Source organism: Thermobia domestica, chromosome 10 (genome assembly GCF_964235325.1).
Source record: "Thermobia domestica chromosome 10, izTheDome1.hap1.1, whole genome shotgun sequence".
NCBI lineage: Eukaryota > Metazoa > Arthropoda > Insecta > Zygentoma > Lepismatidae > Thermobia > Thermobia domestica.
The window spans coordinates 63,103,445-63,131,297 of record NC_137463.1 but is presented as its reverse complement, the minus strand read 5'-3'; the positions used below and the strand labels follow the sequence as shown (position 1 = coordinate 63,131,297).

The 27,853-nt window shown below is 30.8% G+C and overlaps 1 long non-coding RNA gene across 8 annotated transcripts in view; it reads left to right on the top strand.

Annotated features, from left to right (window-relative positions):
* Positions 1–216: 216 nt before the first annotated feature.
* The window catches only part of LOC145661996 (uncharacterized), a 190,124-nt gene continuing 162,487 nt past the window's right edge, over positions 217–27,853 (top strand). For 2 of the 8 annotated variants that reach the window (XR_014126935.1, XR_014126934.1), the window contains exon 1: positions 224–332. This is a non-coding gene — a long non-coding RNA (uncharacterized LOC145661996). Of the gene's footprint in view, positions 333–21,275; positions 21,500–27,853 lie in introns of those variants that run through there. The other 6 variants (XR_014126937.1, XR_014126936.1, XR_014126930.1 and 3 more) reach the window with 5 other exon arrangements.

The window sequence follows — 27,853 nt, the reverse complement described above, 5'->3', positions numbered from 1 at the left end:
CCGTGAAGATCTAAAAATCTAAAGATTTTACTCTCGTTTACGAAACGAAAGTGGTTCACATTAAATCAGAAAACAAAAGAACAATGCATACTTGATACAATGTTATGACAAAGCAAATTAAGGAAAAATATAGCAATGATAATAGCAGCTACGATTAAATTAGAAATTTTCTCCCTTTAAGATATAAAAACGTTGTACCAGCACAATACATTTTACTTTGTTTCGAATAGCCGTTAAGGAAACATAAGTGCGACTTTTAGTAGCACCTTCCCAGCATCGAAATGGTTGCCAAAGTTCTTCTAATGTTCCTTCTTTTTGCTGTGTGCTTCGAGGTAAGTTGTTTTATATTTCATAAATAGGAACAAATTACTTATCATTCTCAGAAATAACATTCCCATATAAAGTGAAGCCAATTTCCTAAATTCATTAGTAAAATTAATATGAAAATGCTATGATGAAATCACAGTACTGAAATAAGGCAATATTTCTCTTTTTGAAGAGATATATTACTAAAAATAACATAAAATATAATTTGAATAACAACCATATTCAGTATATTTATTCAATCTTGTCAGTGTACTCGACTAAGTTATAAATTATTTAGTAAATGTTTTGTTCCGCACATAAACTAGTTTGCAAGTATCACACTCCAAATGTACATAAGAAATGTCCACCTAATACGAATTTTCTTTTACAGTAATGAGATGCAACTTCCTCCATTTCTATGGATATATTGACTGTAAATACACATTAAATCTGCTGTACTTTTACCGCTTCTTCGTTCCATTACGCTTTTAAAGCTTACTTTCGAACTTGCTAGACACTGCATAAACAAGTTTTTTGATTGGAATTTCTAAGTAGAATAAAGTTCACACATACGTACACACACACACACACACACACACACACATATATATATATATATATATATATATATATATATATATGTGTGTGTGTGTGTGTGTGTGTGTGTGCCATTTTCTTCTGGATACCTTATTCTTTTTAAATGATTAAACTATTTGGAATGATAAACTATGTAAAATGGAATTAATCTTAACTGTATGATCTAATAATTTTCCATACAAGTATCATATAACTCGTATGAATATTTCGATAACAAATAAATGCACTTATTTTTAAAGTGAGATCTAAATCAATGCGAAACCTAAATATAGTTTTACAATCATACTTTCTAAAGGTGAACTTGGATGTTAAGAACGTTGCCATGTATATTAAAACTCTTTATTTATCTGTGTACAGTGAACATAAAAAATAGTACAATAAGAATGTGTTTTATGGAAAGAGGTTCAAAATTATCAATTATCATCCTTTAAACACAGTATTCTATTTCCAATATTCTCAATGTCCGAGAGACATTATATCCAGATCGGTATATTCATAAAAAAGCGATTGATATTTATAGAAATATTAATGATAACATTAGTGTTTAAAAAGTAAAGCTTGGATTCAAATACCTTTAAAACTTATTACCGAATTAATGAGATAAATAATTAGTTTTTAACAATATTTAGTACATCAAATAATTTGTATGGAATCTGAAATTAAATTTGTAAGAAAAATAACAAGTTATTTCAAAATTATATTGTGTCCACCACAAAATTCATTTTGAATATTTCTTCCCAAATTATGTGAATTATCATAACAAAAAATTGAAGTCAGTACTACTTAAAGTACCAAGGGTAGGCAGCAATTCTAGTTTAAATTTACAAAATCACAAGTACCGTCGTAAATGTGCAATATCTGTATTTAAGAATGTTCAATATTTATACTGCCATATCTTCGTTCTACTAATGTTTTAGGTTTAACGTTTTTTACAATATTTGTAAATTCGTACATTTGAATTAAGTCACAGAAATTACCTGAAATTATTACATTTGTACTGAATGAAGTGAAGCGTTTGTGTAATATATCGACTGTGTATGTACTTTAAGTAAGACAAAAGCCTTTGACTACAATGTATAATTACAATTACCAGTACTATCCATAAATATATCTTTAATTACGTGAATAATATTCGTATTTTAGTTACACTCACCAGAATGTGTAACATTGTGAAAACCGACTATCCTCTGGCACGAGTAATTTACATTAATTTAATTCTCGTCCTATCTAATGTTGCATTATTGTCATAATGATGACAAGTTTTTAATGCTTGTACATTAAATGCTTTTAATGATCGAATGCTTTTAATGTTGCTTTACGGGGATAGTGCGTTCTTCTACTACTCACATTTCCAAACACTGTTTTCGTTCATTACATTACGTAAATCTAACTTAATATTGTTGACTGATTCATGGAATTACGCAAGTAGATAAAGCAGTAGCAAAACATTTCAGAATTTTTAATACCTTTTCGAAATTTTGTGAGATAAATCATTTTTCCACTAAGCTCTTCAATTTCATAATAGTCATCTATTAAATGAGAACTCAATACAAACTTAATAATTTCAAATTAAATCTTATCTATGAAAATTTTCAAATTAATGTTTTTCTTCTAGTAATTGCAACTAAATAATGTGGTGCGGAATTCTAGCTTTGACTTTGGTAATATAATAAGATGTTGAGTTTTCAAGATTCTACAAAGAGTTAAATATTCCTTCCATAAGATTCTTACTACAGAGTTGATCATTTTTCATATTTACTGTTACATACAAAATTCAATTTATGCATATTATTACGTGCACCTTGAAAAGTGGAATTTGCTGTTCTATTTTTTACAATAGTAAATATTACGTTTAAAGGTTTAAAATTAATTTAGCTGAAAGTAAAGAGACATTGGTTTCTATCATTTATTTCTTTAGGTCCCTTATTTTATTTTAATATTAAATTATATCAAATGATTGGGTCGTAATGTTTGGTTTAAGTGATATTTCAAATTAATATTGTAGCAACGTTTGAAATAATTAACTATGCTGCTTACTAATAATAAATTTTCTTTAATCCTTAGTAAATTATATATAACATGATATGAAGGTAGATGTTTGAGTGAAATGGAGATATATTAATCTAATATTTAACTTGCGTTTATTTAGTCATCATAAAATTTTAAATAACTTATATACTTTCATCTAAGTTTCAAATAAAACTACATCCAGTAATTTATTTCTTTTTAAAAGTAGATCTTCTTATCAATAACTAGTTAATATTATTTAAATGGTGAATATCATTTACTCTTTTAACGTAAAACTAAGATTAATCTTTCTCTTAAACAAGTGATCCTAAAAACATTAAATATAATAATATACCGTATTCTGATTAAGATTTAAAATAAATTTGCAGAAAATTGTAGTGCGTTACACGGATCCCGTGTGCGCCAGAATACACACTACTAATACTAAAGTATCTTTAACACTGATGTGGTTTCGCAAATATTGTAGCAACAATTGTCTCCAAATAAAAGGAACAAATTTTGTCTAAAGTTAATTATTAGTATAAAATTAGTATATCATAATTAATTTAATAATAAAAGGTTCGACAATAGGAAACCTTCTACTCCTATTTTTGACTATATTTATCTACTCCTGTAACATAATTTGAAAGTTTATTATTTATTTGCTTCCATGTTACAAATGTTTATATAAAAATTACTGATGCATCAGTTGAAGTACTTTTAGAAGCAAAGGTGGAATTAAATGTCCCATAAGTAAAATGCTTCATAAAACTATTTTTTGTAAAGGATAAACGATTTGAGATGACTTTAATGGCATACAAAATTCAATATAAGTTAGGTTAGATAAAATATTTTGTTGCTATAATAAAGATATGTAACAGAAAATATTTAATAAAAATAAACAAAATTAAAATTTGTGATAAACCTATTAATAAAGCTAACATTTTTAATTTCAAAAAATGTTAATTTCAAGACCATTGAAAAGTCATTACACATTGAATGGAGAGAATAATTAAAAATAAGATAAAACACTCATTAAGTAATCATCTTAAAGGCCTTGTGATATGTCCTGCATATTGTCGTTTTGCAAAAGTACAACCATAAACATCCTTTCAGATCCGGTATACGGACAAAATCTCGCGGCCGAAACATCGCCGCCCAAAATCTCGCCGGCCAAAACCTCGCAGGACAAAATCTCGCCGGGCCAAAACCTCGCGTGGCCAAAACCTCGCCGCCCAAAACCTCGCGGGACAAAATCTCGCCAGGCCAAAACCTCGCGTGGCCAAAACCTCGCCGCCCAAAACCTCGCGGGACAAAATCTCGCCGGGCCAAAACCTCGCGTGGCCAAAACCTCGCCGCCCAAAACCTCGCGTGGCCAAAACCTCGCCGCCCAAAACCTTGCGGGACAAAATCTCGCCGTGCCAAAACCTCGCCGCCCAAAATCTCGCCGTGCCAAAACCTCGCCGCGAATGAAACTTTTCTTTAAAATTTACCCAATGTGTTTCCTAATATGCAATTCCACATTACAAATAATAATAATAATAATAATAATAATAATAATAATAATAATAATAATAATAATAATAATAATAATAATAAAAATAATATACAAAACATCGTGTACGTGGGCTTTCTCGGGTTATTCCCGTTTCCTCCCACTTTCTTTATTCGATCATTTCCTTCATCCTGGTCATCTACGTCTCCTTTAACCTATAGGACATAATCAAGGGACGTCGTAAAAACTCATATATTGTTTCATATTTTCATAAATATTATTAGATTTTTGTTAAAATTTTAAGTTTTTGGATGTTCCAAAGTTCACGAAACTAACCTCGTTAGTTGTCATTACTTTCCTTATGCAGACTTTCTTTCCCTATAACCAGTTTAAAAACATCCTGTCGCCCTACCTTCTCATTGAAATCCTCTAATACAGAAATATAATTTTCATATGGTATCGCGGGACTTGGTCAAATACCCGTGATACTTCTTCTGAAACAACGTCTTTTATACCGTCATCCTTATCATCTGTTGGAACATTTACATTTTGGTCACGCGAGATTTTGGGTATGGCGATATTTTGGGGCGCGAGGTTTTGGCCCGGCGAGATTTTGGCCCGCGAGGTTTTGGGTGGCGAGGTTTTGGCCAGGCGAGGTTTTGGCCCCGCGAGATTTTGGCCCGCGACGTTTTGGGAGGCGAGGTTTTGGCCAGGCGGGGTTTTGGCCCGGCGAGATTTTGGCCCGCGAGGTTTTGGGCGGCGAGGTTTTGGCCAGGCGAGGTTTCGGTCTGGCGAGATTTTGGGCCGCGAGGTTTTGGGAGGCGAGGTTTTGGCCAGGCGAGGTTTTGGTCCGCGAGGTTGTCGCCGCGAGGTTCTGGCCGCGAGGTTTTGTACCCAAACCTTCAGATCCAGTACGGTCGTTGTTTGATCACATTATGCAGAACACCAACAGCACTCATACTACTTCTGGCAAACTGTTTCACTATGCCATTGTACACCGATTTTTATTTTTGAGACATATTTCCCAGGAATGATATCTGATTCATATGACTCCTTATGTGAATCAACAAGAAATTCTTTATTAATGTTTCGTTTCTTTTACATAAAGCTTTCTCAGTACCCTGTTGACCTTTTTCTCACTTTCGTTGACACACTTCTTTTTCCTTGTTTTATAACAAAAGTTTAAGGGCTCATATCTCAAGCTATTATTAGGCCTTAAATATTATAACTCTGGCTATATTCAAACCGGAGCACTCGGAATTAATATTTGTAACCTGTTTAATTAGATAAGCGTATTATCTACTCAAAACAATGTCTCGAGCATGCATTATTCATTCCAATAACTTACTTAAACGGATTTAATAGGTTTAACGTTGTAAATAAATACAAATCTCCAACCTTACAAAGTTTATCATTTCGGAAAACGAAAACTAATGTCTTCATTTTCAAACTACATACAGCAATTCATAAAATAATGTTCTAGCTTCAATAGTAATTAGTTAAGTAACACTTCAAGTCGTCATTGCTAATTTCAGAGGGTTGTATGAAAATATGCATTTTCGATTTTCCTGTGTAATGAATAAATCATATTATCTCTTTTGCCTCTCTGTAAATCATAAACGGTAGAAAATGGAAAAGGAGGAAAACAAGGTGGCAAAATATCAGGGGAGGCATGGAATTGACCTGTTTGTTTGAACCTATGGTCTTTATCACGGCATTCTGGGGCTACGCTAAATACTGAAAGATCAACATGTATAATTTTGTTTTCATAATTGCACATAAAACAAAAGAAGCCCAAGTTTCATATAGAGTCAGTTTTGTTGTATGGCACCTTACCACGTAATAATGATTTACTACAGTGTTTTTAGAAAATCCCACACAAAGGCAATGCTTAAGGATTATATACAACTGTAGGCAAATGAGTGAGATAAGGAAATCATAAAATGCTCAACAAGTTGAGTCTTCTTTTAGCCGTACAGGAAACAGAATTACGTGAATGCAGGGTGTTAATCGAATATTTTACTTACAATACTATATGTATTAATAGCTTTCATCATTTGAGCACGCAACTGCATGACACGCATGTCGTGAATCAGCAAAGTAATATAATAAATAAAAATTTTCGTATGACTTAATTTTACAATTTATTTACGTTTTATTTGTGAGTTCCTACTTGATCAGATAACACCGACAGCTACATATTAGCTATAGGTTAGTGAGAAACTACGTCATACACGATAATGTTTTACATTAAAATCATGTTTTAATATCCTTTTATTTGTTAAATGCCTTGAAGGAACATATAAAATTTTCGGTTTCTCCGATCATGATCCTTCAATAGATGGCTTTACGAAAAAACTTTTCACTCCATTAGATGAACTTATGAACATTTTTCTGTGAAATTTAGTTTCATATTATATTTCTATCTACTGGTGTGTATACTGTTTGGGTATTGTATCACACTGCGTAAAATGTTCATAATTAAATTGTCGCCTTTTAGTAAATAATATGCTACAAAGAATTGGTTTTACTACACGAAATGTTGCTTTTGATTCCTTTACAACTAGGTAATATTACGTTGATAATTATAATTATCACCTGAGCTTCGAGAATACGTAATAGGTGCCTCAAAATCAACCCATTTGATAATATTCCTTGTTAAGTTTCTCTCCTCCGTCTTTACTTTCGTCCCTTTGTCTCAAGAGCTTTCTCATTTATAGAGACTCAATCTTCACTAATATGTCTCGTATATTTAGGTTTCTTTCAACTTTCGTATAAGTGGTTATAACATAAATATTTATTAAAATGAATTATAAATTTAGTAATAAATATTATAATGAACTTTTTTAAACGTATATCCCCTTAGTAACAAAACATTCTAAACTGTATAATAGCTACTTCGTTTAAATGTGGAGTTTTTCGTAGTTTCGAAATGCAGAAAAGTCTTCAATACTAAATAAAAATTATAATAATATTATTACTATCTTTTTACATGGAGCACTTTTATGTCTAAGTCGTCCCTGTACGTGCCTTTGGGGTTCTAATAGTGACAGGAGATCATGTGGATCGGATTTTACGTTAAGTGTTAACTCAAAATTTAAAAAGCAATCACTGCTGGAAGAGCGCTCAACTAAAAGTCAAATCAAATCACTGCTTTCAAGAAAGTGTAATAGTATGGACTTGTATATGAAATTACAGAGACTTGTATATGAACGAGCACCTAAAATTTTATACCATAACTTCGACAATATCACTATTAGTATGGTTTCCTTTTCTCTTTAATTTTTTATCAGGGATTACCTTAATATGAAAGTTCTGACTGAGGAATCTATTTACTCATAGCTTAAAACCTTTAAGCAAAATATATTTCATCGATTCTTAACCCTTTTACGTAATAGTTATACATTTAATTGCCAATCGAATCTTGTAACGTAAATTGATGTATACCGTATATTTGTAATTCATATGCAAACTATATATAACCGTACGTAAATAATTTCGTTGACAGGATTATTAAACCGTTATTGGTGGGTATGATCTTCAGGAAGCATGTTCTGTTTCAGAGGACTAAAATTAATTGTAAAATAATCAAACATGAAGTTAATTCTTATCTATTAAGTACCGGGTTGGGATGGAATAAAGTTCTTTCGAAACACTGGTAATTAAAATTTCAATACAAGTTAACGCAAAACAAATGTTCACATTTTATGCAATGACAACGACTATAGTCATATATTTTCATTGCTCTTTACTACAAGCAAACAAACTGTCCTTTTTTGTCTATCTGCAGTAAAATAAACGAGGAATGAATGACAATTAAATTACTACCAGCATTATTTCGTTCACCCAATAAAATTACGATGTATATATGAAGCACCTAAATGCTAATAAATAAATATTTTCTTGAATTTAAGTGCATAAACTAGAAATACTAATCTCTACTAATGTTATAATATGGTAATTAATTCTTATAAATTTATAGCAAACATGTACAGTGTAAACGACATTTTATATTTGATGGTACGATTATCACCACTACATACAAATGCATGAGCTTGCTTAAATACATTATTATATTTTAACGTTTTATAGACTTGTAAACCTATTAAATATTCTGGGTTTCAATTATATCGGTTAAAGTCCTCCTTAAAATGATCGTCATTAACTGATTCAAGGTACAAAGATTGGAGTACATGTTTTATCAACAAACTTAACTATTTAATCTTCAAAGTTGTTTAAAAATCTTATAATGTCTTATTAATACATAGGGATAAATTTAAATATTTACGGTGTATACATATTTCGCGCATTTATACTAAACATTATAAACGAGAAAATTTCCTTGAACAAAATGAATTTTTGTTTTACCATCTCAAGAAAATTAACATATTTCCCATTACCATAATGGCTGAATTGAATTCTTTAAACAATTTCTTTTCACTCTACTGAAGAGCATTCCCTTGTCTCAGTAAACTAACAATAGAATGCTACTATAACAATTATGAGATTATTTTATATATATTAACTATAGGCACGCAGAGGCATGCAACACATACGTATTTACACACATTTCGTATTTGATGCACGTGTGCAATTACATACGTACTTGATGCACACTATTTACACACATTTCACATTATTATATATACGCATTACATTGTACTAATTTTTAGGAAATTGACTTCATCAAATATCTAATGTTTATTATATACTAAACATTTACATTTCTCAATTATTACCTTGAACACACACACAGAGATGAGTGTATTTTCACATATATACTATTTATACATTCACTTAGAAAATATTATATATCGTTAATAAAATTGTCATTATAAAGTGGAAATCGTAATCCATATCTACAGTGTACAATAAAAATAATTTACTTTTCGAGCTCATAGAAGGAAATTGCAATCTTGGTAAAAAATTTCTTGGAGTTCGTAAAATTTATTGATAGTTGGTTTGGCATCTTTTCCCATGAAATTAGTTTATTTGGAAAGACCTTAATACTTTCGTAATAAATTGAGTACATTATTTTTATTAAAATTGAATCAATTTGTTTTGAATCACCAGATACATTAAGAAACAGGTACTGCAATGTAATAACGAACTTGCGACTATCAACTATTTTGCGAATATCCTTCCTCTTATGTAAGCTATGTTACTAAGTATTCTACTACAATTTTACTCATTCTATCCTAGTCCCAATCAATTGTTCACAATGAAATCACCCCAACTAATCATTTTTCAAAGATAATAACATACAAGGTGCTTATCTGATGTGCTATGTTTTAGATTTTTCTAATTATGTCAATTAACCATATATCAATGGTTCATTTCGAAAATAATTTCTATCCATTTAGCTGATATTATCACGTTATGATGTATACAAAGTTTCTAGATCTATATATGTACACAGATTTATGCTTATTGGTGGTGGCACTTTGAAGACGTTCTTCGCGACGTTACGTAAGAAATTTTGCATATTATCTGAGGTAGTTAAACCAATATCACAATTACGTTTAATTACTACAATTTGTTTTGGGTTATATGATTCTATATGCTATCCGAGTGTAGGAGTCAAATATAGGAGACTAAACTAGTAAAATTGGAATTACAAAACAGAACTGATGTTTTAAGTTCTTTCCTTGATAATGTATTTTTCAACAATAAAAGAAAAGAATATATTTCACTGCCAGTCAAGACAATCTAGGAATATGTATACTTTTCAGAGTGACTTTTTCCTTTTTGCAATTTGAAATAAAATGTAGCTCTTAATTACATAATGCAGGGAAATAAGTCTTGATATATGTTGAATTAGAAATAGGGTAACATGTACCTGTGTCGGCAATGAAACCCGAAACTATAACGAAAAACACTAACAAATTAAAACAGTTGGTCTTAATGTAATGCACTGCTATAGCACTTAACAAGTGAGGGAGAACAGACGTAAATCAAAATGGAAATAAATATGTAGGAAAGCAAAAGAAGAAATACTGATAGAGTAGCAAATGCAAAGAAAAATTTGAAATTAAAATCATACAAGAGAGAAGCACTTTGCACTTCAGCATGATTTTACAAATATGATACATTTCAGAGCTGATTCATTGGAATAGCAAGTGTAAGATAAGCAGTCAGGCTGAAAGTTCGATTCAAATTTCCATAATTATTATGCTTAATAGAATACTGATAAATTCCATTATATTTCATCGTTCAAAACTTAGGGTAAAAATTTAAAGTTATATTAAGTATTGTTTATGATATCTAATCATTGTTCTAATAACAATAGTTATTATATATGTGGTAGTAAAATAATATTAACTCACATTTGAAATTGAAGATAATATTGCTATTTAAAATATTTTAAATATTAAATTCCAACAAATTTTGAAGACATCACGATTAGTATTTTGATCATCTTAAGTGTCTAGTTGGACATGTAATACCCCATTTAGATAATAAACGCTTTTGGAAATTAATTTATTTGCGCACAACATCAATCAGAAAAACAACGTAACAAAAAGTGTAATATTGAGTTGAGTTGAGATGATTTGGAGTTTAGCGTGCCTTCAGCACCTAGGCTTTTTGAGACAGGACTTACAAATTAACGTGGAATCCCTTCCATATGACATCCCGCCGGGAATCGAACCAAGAATACTGTAATTATAAATTTGTTTTCAAACATTAATCTGATAAGAATTATATCCGCTATCAAAACTTTCTTATTCATAGATTTTTAAATAATGTCATTTATGAAGAAGTACATAATATATCATATGGGATTCTCTAACGAGGTTTCGAAGTTGGCTTAATAGTAATCTGTAATTGGAGAAGCGAACAATGTGTTTCAGATAAAATGTGTTGTACAGAGATAACATAGAAACGACATTTTTATACAATATTTAGTAACAAGTATACAAAAAATAGAATATATTTGTAACCAATGTTTAGTCACATATCGACACCTTTGACGTATCGACATTCTTTAGATATAGTGAGCATTAAAGTCTTTACTTACGATAGAGCTAGTGTATTTAAGTGTTATGTATATATAGACAAAAATACATATTCAAGTATATAGACACAAATATTTAGTAATAATAGGAGTACAGTTCTGTATTGCACTGTCTCCTTAATTGAATTAACGTAATACCCGCAGATAATAGAAGTTTGTGTATATTGTTTTTAAATACTATGGTGAACGAACTCAGGACAATTAGAAGAACTAAGAAACTTTACCTACGTAAGAGATCTCGGAGCAATGCTTCTTTTATTTTTGTTATGTGCTGTTTGAAACCAACCGATTGGGGTCAGCTATTCAAGAAGCAAAAAGGAAAACGCACGAAGATGTGTAGGTAAGTGTACTTTCTTCATGTAAGTTTAAAGATCATCGTGGTAAGTAAAACACTTCGTAAACTCTTGAGATCTGTGGTTAGCAGTAAAATCGCGAATAAATAGATATAATAGCGAATATCAAAAAATATTAGCCCTAAGGGTCATATCGGATTCCTTCCTATAGTGTATAAATTTACGCGAACATAATGAAGTGATGATTTCAGAATATCGGATGGTAACATTGACTGATATTTCGTGTAATTCGCGAATAATGCATTGAGATATAATCCAAACAATGTCTACGATTATAGCTACGTTACTTGCAATAGCCTTTTAGCCTTTTTACACATATTTCTTGAACAAGTGAAGCTTCAATTAGTGTGTGGAAGATATTTCTATAACTCTAAACACTGAGAAACATATCTTAAAATTTAGAGTATCTTTTATGAAGCTCGATTAAATCCCAATATCCATAATGAGATATAAGGTACTATAAAATCGATAAACTTATCTGATTATATAATATGAAGATATTTAAAATTTAGACTTATAAAACTTCATTCTGTTTTATGTAGCTTTATAAAGTCGGACACATATTGAAAATATTTCTCAAGGCAGCAAATCCAGCATTTAGGCACTACAATCCCATAGGACAGTATTATGAAACAACTTCGTTTTACCTTAGTGGCTAGCCCCAACCAACATACCCCGCTAATGCAAAAATTAGAGAAAATGAAAGCATAAGATAAATAAGCATATTTTCAAGACCAAAAACAAATACCAAATGTATAATTTTAGGTATTTGGCACTATCTAATTCCTACGGTTAGTAATGCAAACTATTTTCTTGTGATTTATGATGATTTTTTCTTTTACTGAAATTTGTTTTTGCAAAGAACGATGAAAAATCTAAAACACGATAGATATGACACGAGTTAACCTATCACCTCCTTTCGTAGGTATATAATATTCCCTAGAGCATGGTTATTTCTATTTCTAGGTTATTTGGCCTACACATATAGCTTCTGCTTCAATTTCTTGGAGTTCGAGTATAGGCCTACACCAAATGCTTTTTTCTAAGATATACATATGACATATATTTTCATCGTGTAATCTCCCATAAGTCGTTAAGAGTACAATAATGTTATAATCCCCTGGGGTCATAGTTTCCAATTTAATACTCTTATCTCCGTGTTTAGACTCAAAATATATTTGCGAATTATTATTTGTCTCCAAGCAAAAAAATCACAGAGAATTGCTCATTTAACAAATATTGTAGATATGTCCTCTGAGAAATATGTGAATAACATTTAGGACCTGCAATCCAGGGATCCTGAGTAAAATGGAACAAGAGGAATAATAAAAGAAAGATTACGCTACATGTCTCTCCTGGCAGTAAATTGGAATAAGAATATCTGTAATACCCAATCTGGAGTTGGTTGCTATTAGTAATGTCTCCTTAGTTTCTGAACTCCACCCTTGGTACAAGTATGAATCCGCCTATCAATACAGAAAGGTTCGTTAAATGAAGAAATTTGTTGTCTCGTGTGATCCAAAATATGTAGCTAGATTTGAGAGAATACATCCTGATTCATAAAATCTCATTAATTTATTAATACAAATCATAGGATAACAAACTGATGAACAAAAGCTGAAAAAAATCTTAAAAGTAAAAAGAAGTGGCGTGAGATATTTCAATTGAACGTCCCACGATTATAACATTTAGGCTAACGGAGACGTTAACTAAGGTAAATGAATGAGAATGGTAGCATTGGTGGGAGGAGAAAGGTTGTGGAAACGGTAGTATCACGAGGAAACTTGCAAACATGATGTTGTCCAGTACTAACTTACGTGCCCGGGGGCCAAACCAGAGACATCTCACAACAGAGGTAAGCGCTCTACCACTGAGTCGCCGTACCTCTCAAATAAGGAAAGATTTATTATAGAACACTGCAAGAATGTTTTTATAAGAGTCGTGTAATACACCAACAAGAGACATATTCCCAAACACCAAATACATAAAGGATAATTATGTTTGCGTTTCTACAAGAAAACGAACCCAAAACAACGTGCTTTTGTTTACCACTCACTGGAGAAAAAGAAATGTTTCACAATTAGTATCTAGTTCTTAAGTAAATAAAATATTTTGTATGCGCCTAAATAAATAATACTGTTAACGAAGATGTATGTGGGTTAATTGAGTAAACTATGTTGAGTTTAATATGTTATAAGAGTTTCAAAATTATTAGATAAGAAAATATTGAAAACGGATTTTGTGTTTTTGCAATTTGTAAAATGAAACATTGTGAACTACTTCTCAGCTGAAACTAGAAGAAAATTTTGGTAAGTACAATTCATGTTTTAGTATTAGCAGACAATCAATTTTCCATTCTAATTTATTTATAATAATTTAAACCTTAAAGAAATTACATTTTCATATAAACTAGGATTACAAAAATTGCAATTTTAAATACTGCATATGAGTTCTGGGCATTAATTATTGATCAGTTTAAGAATTACACTTTATTATAAGTGTTATAGATTATCTGAAGAGCTTACTGAGAAATTGATTTGCCGCTCTTGCTTACTTCTTGAAAAAAGAATTTTTTTTTCTTATGGCCACATTTTCAAGACAATAAATCAAAATTATTTTTCAGCTTGAAAAATCACTCATCACTCATAAAATCATCGAAGACAAACACGATACGCAAATTTTGAACATCGGTAATATGAACTGCATTGAATCTCTGGATGTGTTTTAATAACAGAACAGAACATAATCAAAAATAATGTATCTTAGAATATATTAAAAACGAATAACTCATTCGCAAGACCCATTCACATTTTTATATATCAATACTGTATAACATTCAGGTTATTTTAATGATCTTTAATCTCACAATCAACTTATTTCCTTAAATTCTCTCATGATTATTATCGATCCTTATTATTATATATACCTTTAGATGTATATCCTAGACTTCAACATGTTTTACTTTGATCTTACATGAAGTGTCATGTGTACCGAAATCTGATTTCACTACACATGAACTTCGAGAATACAGTCAATCAGGTTCTTGTGAGAAAATATTAGAATCTGATATCCTCAACTCTGAAAATTGAAACTGATGCAATGAGTAGGTAAGCTGAAGAATGATATTTATTTAATGCATGTTTAATTTTGTTATTCAAAACAATATGTAAATAGATATTTTCGGATTTGGTATTCTACTTGAAATAGTATTGAAAATCACCTAAAAAGATAAAAGCGACGCTGGTTAATTTCAGTTTCATCAAACTGTCCTTGTTAGAGATTTTATAGCATCAACATTGAAACGCAGAGCATTTCTACTTGATATTAATTCAACAATTTTCAGAAAATACTTTTACGCAACTAATAGTGTGCCATTACGTTATAGATATTATAATGTTCTACGACTAAAGTAGATAAAGCTTTGTTCTATCTGAGAAATAGTGCAACTATTTTGACTTTCCCAAAAGTTTTTGTGATCTCCTACGTATTTTAAATTTGTAACATTGTACCTGAAAATATTTATATTATATGGTTTTAAAAATTGTAATTATAGCTTCTAAACCTAAACATAATATTTTGCATCTTCTTATCTTGTCAGTTATGTATAACATCCAAATAACTTGATGATATTTTAAAGCTCAACAACATATCTTCAGACCAACCATCAATACAATTTCGTTTAATTTAGATTTACGTGAAAATACAAAAATAGCAATGTCAAATACTAACAAAGAATAAAATAGAATATCGTGTAACTAATATACTACTAAAATGTTTCATACTTTTATGATCGCTGTTACATAAGTTAATGACAAATTAAATAATAACATTTTAATATATTTCAGAACACAGTAAAATTCCATTTGTAATACTTACTTAAGCTTAAGTCAACAAAAAATACATTAGCAAAAAATATATTTAGACAAAGATATTTAGACAAAGAATATATTTAGATATAGGAACCATAAAAATTGACATGAAAATACTAATTGAGTATGAATTTACCAGATATTATTTGAAGTATCTAGGATGTTGTGTTGTATATACTTAAAAAATAATTTTAAGTAAAGTGCATAATTTGCACCCGTGTTATACAGTAAATAGGGCGCTTGTGTTTTTCATTAATTTGTATTAATATGTTAAAATAAAAAGGATAAAAATATCTATATTACTTAAAATATATTAAATATAATATAAATAACGTACGTAAAATTCATTATTGTAATTTAACATTAAAGGTACAAACCTAAAACAAGGAGTAATACAAACGTCTAAAATATAATAATGTGTTAACTAAATTGTTCACATTAGTTATTATTAGAAATAAGGTTATCGTTTCGTTAGCATTGTAATATTATCAGGCATAGTGAACTTGATAAACGTTTCAAAACGAAATCTTGATATGAAATTAGCCAAAGACTATAGAAAGGTTACAAAAAAATTACAATAAATATGACCCAATCATTTGAAATAGACGATCATTGCGATACCATTTATACACCTGATAATCAATAAGCATACTAATCATTTATTTTTATTCACCTAGTTATGAAGAATTAAAAACGAAAATTATTGTCTTATGTTAAGGATTTAAACAAACTATTCCAAAACTGAGCACAGAATCAAATAAGAAGTTTAATTTACACAAATCCAATCTATGTAATCTATCTAATACTTACTTTGTTATGAATTTTAAACAAACTACTAAGTAAGAAATAGCAAAGAATAATGATTGAACTAATACCTTATGAAATTATCATTTTAATTGTCATAGTTAACAGAATAATAATTTGAATTAATATTGTGGTAAATAAAATCAAATTAAAAGCTTAAAATAAAATAAGTATTTTGATGCAGAAGAATATTTTACTCACATATTTTATAATGAGAAAATCTGATTAATAATAAAACACACGACACAAAAAATTACATCAGTGGAAAAGATACAACTCTGTTTGATCTTTCTTTATGAATTCAAACTAGGACATTATACAAAGCAAGGCAGAAAATGTATTGAGAGTGTGTTTTTTGAATTTTTAAGTTGTTGGTCTCAATTTGTTCCAAAAAATACATTGAAATTTATCTCTGTAGGCACTGCTAAACAACCTGTTCAATTATCTCCCAAATAATATATCGTAATTGATTCTTAGGAAAGGTGGTTCATTTCATTGTAATTGTGGTAGACTGATATATCATTGTCGATAGGCAAATCCATACACTTACAAAGTGAAATTTTGATATTAACAGTCCTACATGAGTTGACGTCCGGCAACACGAACCACATATAGAGTTCCCTAGTTGTGTATATGAAACGGGTAATATAGGATTTTTATATTGATTTCAATTTATAATGAAATGCAGCTTTACTAAGACATTTGTTTCTGCACAAGACAGTATGATGGTTGTTGAAGGAAGCTGTGTGGCAATCATTCATAGGGTTGAGCTACTCTTCTATATGATCTTCTGTATAGAAGTAATCATTACTACACGTAGTTTAAGTACTGAAATTATGAAATAGCCCACAACTTTTCCAAAAAGCGCCTAAACTATTTTAGAATATACGGTGTCTTCGTGTTACATTTCAATGCAAATTTAATTCTCGTTCAATCGACGTGGCAGGATATTTCGTACTTACAGCATGAAACAATTTCTCATTCAGAGTGGGTTAGTTGCATTCCTCCCTCTTCTTCTGGTATTCGAAACACTATTGTGATGGCTTTCTTCCATGTTCGGATGGTTTAGGATGATGGTTCGAGGTTTATTTTCATCAGATACTGGAAACATTTTTCTCCATGGAATTTAATCGGTTGCTCAGTGACTATAAATTCATGTGGTGTCAGATGGCGACACTTTTAATTAATCACTTAATGTAGTATCCCTCATTTTTTTGTCTTTACATATGACTCACTTGAGCTAGACACTTAATTGGCACCAACTTATGAGACGTGCTACTTTTTTATTTGAACTTTATCAAAAGAAATCATTTAACATTACGGATAATTAAGAACTGCTGCAGAGAACATGAGTTTAGGATTGTAAGTACTTTGTCAACACATAATAAGAGAAGTCTTATTTTATGTGTGGTTTATTTTCAAAGTTTAACTTTCGTTTCCACATCCTTGAAGTGAACACAAAATTTTCAATAGAAAACGAAATGTGCTGCTCTTATTTTAATTTTTACAATTTTCACTTTCACTCTTAACTATGGTTTTCTACTGCAAACCAGCAAACTAAATATATATTGGCAACAAAACGGTTGACAAAAAAATTAACACTTAGGATTAAAGTTGACTCTTGATTAACTCTCAATTTCTTTAAATCTCTTGATTAACACTCAGTTAGATGTTAATTCATTTGTATTAAAATATATATAAACATTTACATGAAATCTTACCTACAACGAATTCTTATCCTTTAGTAATAAAATATCTGAAATATGGCAGAAAGTGATATATTTTCTACAGTAAAAAAAAAAAAAACAGGAAGCGCTATATTCCATACATTATTCACACCCGCCCGCTTCTTCATTAACAATATATATTTAGGGATTACCTAGATAGTTTATTAGAGTTGTCAGAAATGGACATAAAGAGTTTGGCTTGTTTAGATATTTCATTTGACATATCTCGAGATCTTTACAACATACAAAAGAAAGTTTGGAGAGTAAGTTCCATACTTCCAAAAGGGAGAACACAATTCCGTAAAAAAATCACGTGTGTGTCCTCTTGAAAGGAAGGTGGAAAGTAACGTTTAACTACAGTAAGAACACTTTCTATTGAATACAAATTCGCTTTCCTTGCAACAAAATACTGTTGTTTGTCTAAAACATTTTGGAGTACAATACATACATTTGGCTCTAATGAATAGACGCAAGTACCCATTCATTTTTACCAGTAACATCTATATATATTTCTGAATATGATTTGATTCGAAAAAGAAGCAAGTTTTATGTGAAGTCTTCTGATAATGCAGTTTCTGCAAGTTAGAAACGCTTGAATTTAACAGTGGTTGTCTGCACGGTGCGTTTTCTATGTGAGACTCTCGTATCTTGCATAGCAACAAAATAGGCAAAATATGTCGCACATTTTTATTAAAAGGCATATTCATTTCCCTGAATATATCCTCTTGCAGTTTTCTATACAATTCCGTGGAATTTGTGCCGAAGCCTGTCAAATTTGCTCTTTCAGATATTCTCTAGTTATTGGCTCGCGCTTTTATAAAACATTTCATCAAATATACCAATATATATTTGAGGTTTAATGTGACAGCTGTACAAGTCACAATAGAAGTCTCTTTCTTCCACACCATTCCCCATTGTAATGCACGTTCAAATACTGAAATACGGTTAACACAATGTGTGTTCCGCTGTATCTAACTTATCTCAGTTTTATTTGGTAAGAAACTCTACACTTTCAAGCAGAAATACAATTTGTGTCTGAGGAATTTTAGAACGTTTCCCGTAATCATATTTACATCAAAAAGTGTGTACTAACTATAAATATAAATAAATTTCCACATTACACATTAATAATCCAACAATGTTGAGCGTGTACTGTCAAATTCTAACAAGAAATGCCATCTGACCAGCAGTGACAATTATGCCTCTCGAGCTTGATAAATATCGAAATGTAGCTTCTACAGGAAATATAAAAAGTTTAAAACTAGAAATATGTGTACAACTTACCTAGCTCCCCCAACATATTTCCAAGCATCCTAACATGTCGTTTGCAGTAAGAGGTTTAGTTAGAGGTATGAAGCCTTATTTCACTATATTTTTCATGAATAATATGTTCTACATATTTTCGTTACCTCTCTATCAGTCTGTTCCTAACATTAAAAAAAAATCGAAGTACTACAAAACATATTATCAGATGAACATTTACGTAATTGGCTATTTACTTCCCAATCTTCGGGTGACCCCACGGTCTCTGAATTTAATATTTCGAATGAATGAATAGCTCAGCGGCCATTGATATCGAGCTTGACACAAAATAGCAGATTGACGAGAAGTATTTCGATATTCGTCCAAAATAAACAGAACACCAAGAAATGTTTTTTTCGGAATAAATTGAGCAATAATTATACATATTAAAGACAATATTAGAACGATGCAATTAAAGTAAGTATAACATTAATAATAGCAGGTAGCAGTTAATAAAGCAAAAGTAAGTTTAAACTCTCTTCAGAAATTTACATTTCTACATAATGCAAACATGTATCTTTGTTTTACATATACATTATATTAATGCCATCATTTAAGTTAATGTATACAATTAGTCTGTAGCATTTCTGCTTGAAGAGTGGAAGCATCATGTATTTGTGTGCCTGTCTTGCTTCACAAATATGTGCTGAAACCTTCGGAATGAATGAACGAAAGTTCGTTTGTTACTTTGTGGTTTCCTCATTGCGAATTGCGAGTAACACTAATTGCAACAGCTACAACGAACATTTTTATAATATACCATTAGTACATGTTATTGAATAATTCATAGAATACCATTTTTTAACTCAATGTAAGTATTCAAATACTGGCAAGTGTGAAATACTTCCTTGCAGATTATTGTTCGTGCACAAAGAACAGAAAATCTATTTGAGTTGAACGACAGTTTTTTATTACATTTATGTAATTAATACTCAGACCAGGGTATTTACATGTGGAATAGAAAATATGTAGAATATCAGCGGTTCTTCTCTAACCGAGAACACCAACACGACTTTCGTTCGTCTAGGTGATACAGGGAAGCTATGACCAGGGTTCATTACAACCTTTGCAATATCCAGTTCAGCTTGGCAGGCAGATGCGATAATGGAAGGGATAAAGGATCTTCATTGCATTAACCCAAACATTGTTCCTATAAATATTCAAATTATCTTTAAGAAGCCATTTCAGTTAAAAGCTTCAGCGAGAAATAGCATTGCCAAAGACGTCTACCGAACATCTATCAAGCATTGTTTTAACTGCTTCTCAATAAGCTAGGATATTCACACTTTTGAAACTTTCAAGAACTTCATTCTTCCCTAACTTCTCATAACACTTATTTTTTCCTCACTAGCAGGTGGAAATAAATATGGGTGTTATTACAAATTGTCTTATATATTTATTCATTACAGGTCATCCAGTAGTTGCACAACATAATATTTAACACAAACCGTATATTTTCTTACGTAGAATCCGATTTTGCAATAAAAGTAGTCGTTCTTGTTTGAAATTTCAAGCACCTTCACTCTACTCCATTAATTGGGACCGACAGGGGTATTTTTGTGGAACTAAATTTTCCTCATCGACATGTGACACAATTTTGCTGAACAATCTTTATAGTTTGCATCGTTCTCGAAATATTTCAATGGAACAATTAAAATGGACCCCTATGTAAATTCTACTGATTTAATCCTACTAAATCCATGTAAATACTACTAATAAATCGGAATCCTACAGATTTAATAAACCATAATTTGTAACGGTTAATTTTTACAAGGTTTTGAATAACATAAATGCTTTCAGGAATGCCTTCAAGCATTGTGCTTCTTCAACGTATGTCCGCCAGACAATAACGATCGCTCTGATTCAAGTCTGAACGCAGAACTTGCAGGTCCAGATGTAATTGAAGTAGGAAGAAGAGAATTCGAAGGAAAGCAATACAAAGGCACAGTAACTGCGGTATTGAGAGCCCCTGAGAATAGGAATAATACTAGCAAATAAAGTTACCTATTAACTTAAAATGAAATAAATGTGTAAGTTGCTTCTTTAAATCAACTAAAATTCTAAAATATACATATATTAAAATAATTAATAATTGATGCTTAAGTAACGTATGATCATGTTAAAAATAACAAAATTATAATTTCATATTAACCTAACCATCTTCATATAAATACGAAAGTTTAATACTGATTTTATAATACTTATATAAAAATATAATTTATTACCAAGCAATAACCCTTATTAATAAGAAAAGCAGAAAGTAGCATTAAATTACAGTTATAAAATAAATATTTAATAGGTTTCGTATCCCATAATACGTATCATCTCATGATTAACATTCCTTGATTAATAAAGGTAGGAAGTAAAATTAAATTTCATTTAGAAAATAAATATTCAATAGTTCCATAACGTTTAATTAAATTATCTGAAGTATCACTTCGTAAATAACATTCGGTAATTCATTCTAAAATTTCCCGATCAAGTGTAAGCTAAAGATAACAAATTCATTAAATATGTTAATTATATTCTAAAAATATATATTAAAAAATGACTAAATTATACTAAATAACACAAAATAGTGCTAAACTAAAACAAAATTAATACTTTAATATTAACCTAACCATCTTCAAATAAATTCGATAGTTTAATACTATATTTACCATCATTATCTCAATATAACACTACCAAATTTTAGCCCTTGTTAAATTCATGAATGCAGGAAGTAACATTACCTTATATTTATAAAATAAATATGCAATCGGTTTCACAACTAGTAATTAAATTGTCTTAACTATCATCTCATTATTAACATTAACTAAGTAGTTCTAAGATCCCTTGAACAAATGCAAGCTGAAAATTAAATAGTAAATATTTCATATTTTAATAACAGTAACCTAACTTATATATCGAAAAATCAATTCGAATTTGCAAAATAACGTACATTGTTTTCTTCGCTGAATGATCAGAATGGACATATTGACTAATATTCTTATAGTTCTAATTCACGTTATATCCATAATTTTGTTAATAGTGTTACACCTCTAAATGTCCTCTGGTAAAAGTAAGATATTTGGGACTTAGATATATTCACTAAACAACAGTTAAGTAATCATACGATTTAATTACAAAACGTTAAAAAAATACCTGTTTAATTTTTCAAACGAGTGTCCGTATCAGGTCAGGGAACATAAGTTTCACTAAATATTCGGCTTTAATATTTCTCGAATGCAATGCAACATCCAGGGAGCAGCCTAATATTAGACTAGCAATCCTTAGAAGGCCTTTTCTCCCATCACGTTTAAATTGTTGTCGTGTGAATTTACCATATGTATAGCAGGAAAATATTAGAATTCTTATCAAGATCTTCCAGTTCTTATCTCAGTGTGTCCAGTTGTTTTATCTCCTATATACGTATATATTCATTATGCCTAGATATACAAAGAAAACGAAATTCATATCAAGCATTCATTCATTAAGCTTTTGTTCTTTTACTCTAATTGTTTTCACACACACATATTCACAGTGATTTGCTTTAGGATGAAATGAGCAACTAATCATTTTCCCTCCTACGTTCTTGTTTGGAGGCTAAGTTAAAAATATAAAGCCAGCAAGGGCGTGACTATGTACTGAAGGTGAAGTAGTTTTTGACAAGATGAAAAGATAAAAGAAGTTTTTTGCCGAGAGCGAAGTACGAATGACAAAACACGAACAGGGTCACCAGGATCGGTAAGACGAAGATCTGCAACAGTCTTTGAAAATGATATACATTGAGTTTTCATGGGGATTTTAATCTCACTTTGTATTGCAGGAATGCCTACTTTTTCTCTACTCGTATATTATTGTCACAAGTATGATCGTTACAAGTTAGCATCATTTATAAGCGTAGGGTGACTGCAAGGGTTCACTGAAGCCCCGAAATTCTACATTATTATTTAATATTTTAGAACTTTTACTTCTTCTTTTTTCCTCCAGAAACAAGACTGGAATTTCAGAAATGTTACCTCATTTCAACCTGTATTTCATAGGAATTCAAAACGATATATAAGTATGGTTTTGCAAAAATTAGAAGGGTCACCAAGGCTGTCAACGCGACTGTCTGCAACAGCCTTTACAAAATGATATACAGGGCGTTTTCTAGGTTCTTTTCCTATTTTTTAACTCGCTTTGTATTGCAGCAATGGCTAACATTTCTGTATATTATTCTCATTATTCTCATAAGTATGTTCCCTACACATTAGCATCAGGAAATCATCGATATCAAGATTATTAAAACAAAACACATTCCATAATCATACATAGTATATATTAATGTGGAAACTACAATAATAGAAAATTTCATGGTTTTATTTACACGTTTCTGTTTCAAAATTTTTATTGCTTCACAGGAATCTTAAGACACAGTTTTAGAATTAAATATTCCCTAATATCGCAACAAAGATTATATTTAAATATATTGTGCTTTAAAAAAAGAACCTAATAAATTTAAAGTCTGAATCTTAGATGATTGCATATCGTGCATCGTGCATCCCTTATATCCCTGTTGCCAATTTCTAAGAACTCACCCCACGGAAACTATTCTATATGGAGTTGAGAATCATGGTGGTAATGATATTGTTTTTAGTAAGACCAGAATGAATCTCATCTATAGAATGAACGGAAGTCTTTGACAAATACATACAAATGGAGGGAAATCCATACAAAGAATTTTAATGTTATTTTTACATCTTGTGTTTCATCTTCTACAATGAAATTATTATTATTATTATTATTATTATTATTATTATTATTATTATTATTATTATTATTATTAATGTTGGTAGTAGTACTATTTAGTATGCAAATTATTCATTACAGTTTTAAACCTTTTAGCTATAATCATTAACTTCACATCACAAATGTAGCAGTATTAGCTTAAATCCGGAATGAAATGTAGCTACTTCTGTTATTACAGCTACTTTGATAGATAGACTTCGGGTTTCTAACCTTGGTGGAAGACCACTGAGTGCGTTAGAGTTTTCTTTCTTTAACTATAATTTCATTAGTATGCGGAGGTAGAAATAGGCCTAATTTGTTTTTAAATAAAAGAATCTGAAAGTTCAGACAACGACACGAAAAGTGTGAAAAATAATCCACGTAATTCCACGAAAGGAGTGAAAAGTAGTCCACGAAACTCCACGAAACTCATGATCCGGAAAACAGTCAACACTGAATTTGCTAAGAACTTGTTGCATGGACAAGGGGTAGTACAGAAGAAGTGTTGGAAGAGATGCGTTTTTAAATTGAAGTGAGTATATTACTTTCTTTCATATTTTTAGGGATGATAAATGTGTTAGAAATCGTTGGTTAGTGTGCTCATTGAAGCTAAGAGTGATGTAATCCATTATCGTTCAATATAGATATTTCTTTATTAATATTAATAAGTATCGAAAGGACGCAAAACTTAATTACTTTTTCCAAAATTATGATTATGATCTTAAAGGAAACTTATGACCTACCTTTTTCTATTGTGAATTCAATTTTTACCAACGTTTCGCTCAGAATTCCAGTTCACTATAACCTTGTTAGAAAGGAAATTATCAAATTAATTGAGGAAATATATACATTAAATTTCTTGTGTAGAGAAGATCAAAGATGTTACCTATTTACATTCAAAACATATAACCATATCCACAAGCATTTATTTTTTTTATAATTCGCCTTGATTGATAGAACCATACAAATATATATATATATATATATATATATATATATATATATATATATATATATATATATATATATATATATACACATTGAATATAAGACTATTTATGAGATTTTAAAATCTTGATATTTAAGGAAACGATATCCAAGGAAATTTTTATTCGTTTGTGAAATCAATAATTCTTTACAATAAAAGAATCTAACACTTTTAGCAACGTAACCAAGTAACTAATAAAGACACTAACATTTCCAAAAGAATTGCAAGACACCTTAGAATAAAACTTAAAAATAATATATAAATACCGATTTTAAAGATACCGATATTATATTTAAATACTTGATTCTATTATACTAACTCATGTTTCTCTGTTTTTATCGTAGGTATCCTGATCATTATATCCATACATTTAACAACATGTCACATTGTTAAAGAGACATGGAAGAAGATATTTGCTCAGTAAAGAAATTATAAATGAAAGAAAAAATATATAACACGGATTTACCAAATTTACCATCATCATTATAATATTGTTACTGGAATTCTGCCAGTTGAAAATTTTGAACCTTTTATACATTTCTTAAACGTTATACAAGAATTGTCCTATTCCATGCATTATGCCAATTGCAAATTTCATTTCTATTCCTGTACCATATCCTTCTTTAAGCATTTTTCTTTATTAGTAATGTCCTAAACACTTTCCTACTTCTTAACGACGTAAATTATTGATATCGTTTTATCATTACCAATCAATTTTATAAAGGTGACCAACAAAGCTTTTTCGCTTTTTCAACCACCCCCTAAGAGCAGATATGTCACTTAAGACGCACCTAAAAGATCGAAAATATTCCCCATCAGCATCGACAACCGTATGTCAACGTTCGGGAATGAAATGGATTTCATCACGGTAGAACTTTGTGGGCAGTGAAGTTAAGAAGGTATGAAGAGCAGTTTTCACCTCTACTAGGGATTTGAACTGGCTTCTACTAAGCTGATTGCTCAAGGAATTGCGCAAGTGATACTCGGACGCTACAATGTCCGGTGAATATGGCGGATGCAATACTGGTTCTCATCCAAGATGTAGAATGGTGTTCGGGGTCATCCTGGCCACATGGGGGCTTAGCGTTTCCTGTAACAGTATTGTCCCTTTGCGATACGGAAATGCTGGCTCCAAAGCTTTCAGTTTTCTCTTGAACACGGGTCCACTCCTGACAGTACACAGTTGAAGCGTTGCTCTGACCAGCCGGTAAAAGTTCCCGATGCTCTATGCCACGAGCATTACACCAAACACTCCAGCTGTTTCGGAACCGGTTCATGGGTTGTTAAGCAATGGAGTCTAGGATCTTCGTACAAAACCCACTTATCATCACATGTCAACACCCTGTCCAAAAATTGCTCCTTTCTCAGACGGGACAAAAAGAAACGCAGCTGTCTGCTTGCGTTGCTTTTTGCTCGGAATCAAATGATGTGCAACCCATCGACCCAACTTGTAGCCCGTCCGAAATTGATGGAGGTGATGCTAAATGATTTCCCTACTCACACTGAACTCCAAGTTCATCACATGTCTGGCCACTGTTGGCCTTAATTGCTGGCTATAGATCTTCATTTTGCACATGTGTTAGCCTTGCGGTACGTGGTGCAGCTTCGAGTGTTTCGTTACCGTCTTTAAACTTGTTAAACCATCGCTTCACTCTCAGTGTATTCACGTCAGCCTCACCAAAGGTCCGGCATATCTTCTTCCTCGCTGCAGCGGCCTTTGATCCCAGTTTTAATTCGTACAGCATACACTCTCTTATGGAGGGTCTGTGGAGGTCTCATGTTCACTGCGTCCTTCCCCAAGTTTACGGTGTAACTGAACTAACACAAAGAGGTAGTATGTTGGATACACCCATACGAGAAACTGAAATTCGCCTTATTTCCATTCGCATTCAACTCACGGTGTGTGGGCAGTGTAAGACAGACCTTCACAAATAGCGCCATAAATTTTTTGGTTACCTTTATAATAAGTTAATTATTCAATACAGCTTTTCTTTGTTTCCCGTACATTGATATCGAATATCTAGTTTATAAACTCTTCATAAATTTGTTTGTATATTTCTCTCTCGAACAGTATTACACATCACTCGATACGTACTTCTGAGATCTAATATTTAACATGAACATATTAAAATATATGTAGCGCTTTTGAAGATAAGAAAAAAATAAAAGAGAATATATTTGGATTTGAAATGTTTGTATGTCTTGTATAGTTTTACCCATTTGTGTCACATTTACCAGTGAAACAACAGTCATGAATTTGATTTGATAATATGAGCGATAATAATATTGGATTGTGGAGAAGGAGAATAAATATAATGTGTAAGATTGAAGAGATCCTTCTATACGAGAACAACTCAGTAATTTAAATACTATTGTTTAAACATAACAATGGATATTACTTTAGGCAATGGGTATATTTCATTAAAGACTTATTGCATTATGTTGTTGAGCACTTTTCTTATGTTTTACGTACACCACCGTGTAACAAATTTAGCCTTGTTGAGAAATTTAGTTTTTCCTATATTATTTTCACTGTGAATGAGAAAAGCTATTATATTACTATTATTATTATTATTATTATTATTATTATTATTATTATTATTATTATTATTATTATTATTATTATTATTATTATTAG